The 5,592-nt window shown below is 40.2% G+C and overlaps 1 non-coding gene across 1 annotated transcript; it reads left to right on the forward strand.

The window, feature by feature from the left end:
* Positions 1-1,645: 1,645 nt before the first annotated feature.
* On the forward strand, positions 1,646-1,749 carry LOC114927332 (small nucleolar RNA R71). The gene has a single exon (XR_003817657.1). It is a non-coding gene; the product is annotated as a small nucleolar RNA R71 (small nucleolar RNA).
* Positions 1,750-5,592: the final 3,843 nt, after the last annotated feature.

A 5,592-nucleotide genomic window follows, 5' to 3' on the forward strand; every position in this document is an offset into this window, starting at 1 on the left:
CCTTAGTGATTCTGATGGATAGCTCATTGCCTTGAATACATTAAACACCAATTTCTCATCATGTAGTCTAAGAGTGAGTTCACCCTTTTGTACATCTATGATGGCTCCAGCAGTAGCTAGGAAGGGTCTTCCCAGAATTATTGAAGCTTTGGCTTCTTCCTCCATATCTAACACCACAAAATCAGCAGGAAATATAAATTCTCCCACTTTCACCAACAAATCCTCAACTATCCCATGAGGGAATTTAAAAGTTCGATCTGCCAATTGGAGGGCCATTCTTGTTGGTTTGGCTTCCTCAATCTTCATTCTTCTCATCATTGTTAGCGACATCAAATTGATGCTGGCCCCTAAATCACACAAGGCCTTCTCCACCATGACTTCTCCTATAATGCAGGGGATTTGGAAACTGTCTGGGTCCTTCAATTTCTGAGGCAATTTGTGCTGAATGATAGCACTGCATTCTTCAGTTAACAACACAGTTTCCTCATTTCTCCAGCTTCTCTTCTTGGTCATTAATTCTTTTAAGAATTTTGCATAGAGTGGCATTTGCTCTATTGCCTCAGCAAAGGGAATGTTGATTTGAAGCTTCTTGAAAATCTCCAAGAACCTGGAGAATTGGCCATCCTTTTCACTTTTCATCAAACGTTGAGGATAAGGTGCTTTAGGTGTGTAAGGCTTCAAGACCTCTTTTTCTTTTTCTTTTGTTGCAAACGGTGTAAAGATTGTCCTTGTTCTTTGTCTTTCACATTTTCCTTTGCTTCATCCTCTGTGGTTTCCCTTGAATCTCCTTTAGATTCTTTCCACTTCTGAGGGTTATGGCCTTACATTCCTCCCTTGCATAGCCTTGGCAGCATGAGAACCGCTTGTCCCAGGGGCTTGCTTAGTCAAATACAAAATTTGATTTTCTAGCTTCTGGATGGCAGCTCCTTGGTTTTGCAAGTTAGAATTTACTTCTTCCTTAAAAGCTTTCAATTCAATTATGTCTTGGCTCATGGTTGCAAGCATTCCTTCTATCCGGTTTAATTGATCTTGAAATTGTTGGTTCGGATTAGGTTGGGTATGTTGATTATTTTGGCCATGATATGATGGTTGGGGGTAAGTGTTTTGTGTGGCTTGGTATGATCTTTGGTTGGAGTTTTGGTATGTGGAATTGTTTGTTGGTTGTGGTTGTAAGGTTTGTGGTTTTGTGGTTGGGTTTGTTGGTTTCCCCACCCAAAGTTTGGGTGGTTTCTCCAGCCTGGGTTGTAAGTGTTGGATGTGGATCATATGATTGCCTTTGTTGGTTTCCCACATAGTTGCCTCATCCCAATCACCTCCTTCAATGCTACTTCCTCTTGATCTTGTGTGTGTATTGCAGCCACTTGCTTTGTTTCTATTTGCCTGGTAAGCTCTGCTAGTTGCTTGGCAAACACCTTGTTTTTGGGCTAGAATTGTATCAACATGGTTCAGCTCCATGACTCCCTTAGTGTTGTGCCTTTCTGATGCATAGTAGTACTCATTCTCAGCCACTGTCTCGATCACTTCAATGGCTTCTTCCACAGTCTTTTTCCTGTTCAATGAACCTCCTGATGAATGGTCTACAGCCTTCCTTGATTCATAAGAGAGCCCATCATAGAAGATGTGCAGTTGCACCCAATCATGGAACATGTTTGGTGGGCATTTCCTTGTCAAGTCCTTGAATCTCTCCCATGCCTCGTAGAGAGTTTCACCATCTTGTTGTCTAAAAGTCTGAACCTCAGATCGAAGCCTATTGACCTTTTGTGGAGGGTAGAAACGTGCCAGAAACTTGCTTTCCACCTCATCCCATGTTGTTAGACTCCCCCTTGGGAATGATTCCAGCCACTTAGCTGCTTTGTCCCTAAGTGAAAATGGGAACAAAAGCAGTTTATAGGCATCTTCCTGGACTCCATTGGACTTCACAGTGTCACAAATTCTCAGGAATTTTGTGAGATGTTGGTTTGGGTCTTCATTAGCACTTCCTCCAAAGGAACAATGATTTCCACAAGTGATATTAGCTATGGCTTGAGCTCAAAATTGTTGGCCTGAATGGGTGGTTTCTGGATGCTACTACCACAATTCCCAGAGGTTGGGTTTATGTATGAACTAAGAACCCTCCTCTCAGGGATGGCATCGTTTCCATCAGCTCTCTCATGGTTGTGAGCTTCTCTATCCATGTTGAGATCTAAAGCTTCCTCAAAATTGTCCTCAGATTCTCCTTCAGATTCCTCTTCTCCCTACTACTCTCTTCCCTCTTGCTTCCCTTCTAAGTCTATGAAGGGTCCTCTCTGGTTCGGTATATGGAGGAGTTGATGTCTCTCCTCTCCTACCTGTCATACAAGAACACAGCTCAACACAATAAGTGAAATACTCTTGGTTAATGGAAGAGTATGGTTAGATCAATTGAGGAATTAATTCAAACAGTTAGTGAGTCAGTGAGTTAGTTGCCTGAATTTAAAGGCATAAAGAAGGAAAGCATGTAACCAGTGCAGAAATTAAAATTCAACAGTATCTTGAACAGAATTAACAAAGCAAGAGAAAATTGCTCAATCTAGTTAGCTTCCAATTTGAGAATTGTCAATCGAAAACCAATCCCCGGCAACGGCGCCATAAACTTGATGCACATAAACTAGTTATGCTACGATTTAGGAAATTGCACGATCGGCAAAATTCCTTCCGGCAAGTGCACCGGTTATCGTCAAGTAAAAACTCACAATAGAGTGAGGTCGAATCCCACAAGGATTGGTTGAGTGAGCAATTCGGATTAGAAGTGTGTTCTAGTTGAGCGGAATCAAGATTGAGATGAGTATTGCGAATGTAAAATTGGCGGGAAAAGTAAATGACAAGAAATTGAAATGGCGGAATCTTAAATTGCATAATTAAAGAGCAGAAACTAAATTGCTGAAATTAAAAGGGAATGGGGGTGATTGCATGAATTGAGTAGCAGAATGTAAAGAGAAAGTGGAAATCAGAATGGGGAATTCATTGGGTTATAGGAGATATTGAGATCTCCGAATCAAAACATGTTTATCCCTTCCTCAACCAATGCGTTCATTGAATTTTGCTTGGCAATCTTATATGATTGGATCCCAATCCCTTGGCTCACCAATTCTCTCTAAAAACAACAAATTCCCAATCCCTTGGTTTAAATGTTCATAAGAAGAGATGATGCTTGATCACTGATTATACCACACAATTTCATGAACCACAATTTGGTAGGATTACATGTCACAATATCCATCCAAACCCCAATCCAATTCACTGTGAGAAAGCTTCTCTAGCATGAATCCTCCATTCCTTTCCCAAGGCTCCGAAGGATTCCAAGTATGAGTAGTTTCTTTCCCAAGACAACTACTCAATGGAATTAGATCGAGAAGCTTTCTAACAAAATTCAAGAGAAAAGATTGAAGAAGAAGATAAACTATTATTGATTCATTGAATTACAATAGAGCTCCCTAACCCAATGAAAGGGGGTTTAGTGAATCATAGCTCTGAATTCAATTACAAAGAAAAGGAAAACTAGCTAAAGTGAAAGTAAAAAAAGTCCTCTCTAACTTAACTTCTATCCTATTTATACACTTTCTATATTGAGCTTCAGTTGTGCTTCTTGGGCTTTGAGGCCTCTCCTTGCTTTCCTTTTGCCTTGGGTTTATGATCCATAACTTGATGAGGTTGTTGATCCAAATCCTGTAACATTTATTGAGCCAACTTAGTGATAATCAAATAATGACACATGACTCAATAAATTGAGATTTCAGACTCATCAATCCTTCAGGCCCAATCCCATAAACCATGATATTCAATTGGGTTTCATACCAAAGTAAGTTTAAGTTAATATTTGTGCTCAAAGACTAACTTAAATCACAATATTTTTGGCCCAGAAACCTTTTCCAAGAGTGGCATTTAAGTTGTAGTTTAAGCTTAAACTGCAGCTTAAACGCCAGACACTTCCAGTGAGCCCTTTTGTAGAAGCACGTTTAAGCTTCAGTTTAAGGTTAAACTGAAGCTTAAACGTGGAAATGGAAGAAGGTAGCCCTGGAGAGTCATGTAGTCGAACACGTTTAAGCTTCAGTTTAAGGTTAAACTGAAGCTTAAACGTGGAGATAGGAAGGGCAGCCCTGGAGGTGTCGAACACGTTTAACCTCCAGTTTGAGGTCAAACTGGAGGTTAAACGTGGAAATGGAGAGAGCAACCCTGGAGGAGAAAAGCTGTCGAACACGTTTAAGCTCCAGTTTGAGGTCAAACTGGAGCTTAAACGTGGAATGGCTCCCTGGTACTCTTCCTGGTTCTGGCGTTTAACCTCCAGTTTGAGGTCAAACTGGAGGTTAAACGTGAAACTCCTCCCTGGGTGGCATACTCATTCTGGCGTTTAACCTCCAGTTTGAGGTCAAACTGGAGGTTAAACTTCAATCCCAGCATTTCTTATCCTTCATGATTTTGGCGTTTAAGCTCCAGTTTAGGCTTAAACTGGAACTTAAACTTCACATGTGATATTCAAGCTTCCTTTATTGATTTTGTTGCTTCCTTGCTTAGCCTCTTCTTCCCTGAAATCATCCAAACAATTGCATCAAAGTCTTGCAAAATTTCATGAGAAATCTTCCATTCATAGCATTTAAGTAATATAACTAAAACTCATGGAATTTGCATCAAAATCATATTGTTTGGATGGTTCATTGCTTTGTTCTTCATTTAACCATTTTTGGTTACTTTAAGCTCAAGAAAATGCATAAAACAACTAAAACTAACAGAAAAATGCTAGTGAAACTAGCCTATGATGCCTTGGCATCAGAATCCACAGTCTAAGATTTTTCTAGCAGTTCTTTGAGGGCCAAAATGTCCTCCACTCTCAGATGAGTGACAGGCCTCTAAGATAGACTGGAATTCTGATTGAGGCACACACCGTCTTATTACCTGGTCAGCGCCACATCTCCATAAATATGGTCATCCCATATATATATTTAGACTCGCTTTTCAGCTTGTCTCTTTGATGCTTAGAAAAGTTTGGAGAAAGGTGCGTCAGTCATCATACCAAGGACTATCTCAGATACTGCTTGCAGGTTATCAAATGGGAAATTATCAGATATAGGAGTGGAATCATCTGTAATATGTTCAAGGCGACTCAAGTGGTCTGCCACTAAATTCTGGTTACCACTCCTGTCCTTAATTTCTAAATCAAATTCTTGTAATAGCAGTATCCAACGTATAAGCCTTGGTTTGGACTCCTTTTTAGATAATAAATACTTTAGAGCTGCGTGGTCCGAATACACTACTACTTTAGTACCAAGTAAATAGGCTCGAAATTTATCCAAAGCGAAAACAATAGCAAGAAGCTCTTTCTCAGTAGTAGTGTAATTCGACTGAGCGGCATCTAAGGTTTTAGACGCGTAAGCAATAACAAAAGATCCTTACCTCAGTAGCATGCTGTTGCTACTGCATGGTTGGAAGCATCACACATTATCTCAATGGTTGGCTCCAGTCTGGTCCTCTTACAATTGGGGCTTGAGTCAGTGCAGTCTTCAGCTTATCAAACGCTTGTTTGCAATTTTCACTGAACTCGAACTCAATATCTTTCTGTAGTAGTCTGGATAAGGGAAG

The sequence above is a fragment of the Arachis hypogaea genome, unplaced genomic scaffold, assembly GCF_003086295.3.
Source record: "Arachis hypogaea cultivar Tifrunner unplaced genomic scaffold, arahy.Tifrunner.gnm2.J5K5 arahy.Tifrunner.gnm2.scaffold_201, whole genome shotgun sequence".
NCBI lineage: Eukaryota > Viridiplantae > Streptophyta > Magnoliopsida > Fabales > Fabaceae > Arachis > Arachis hypogaea.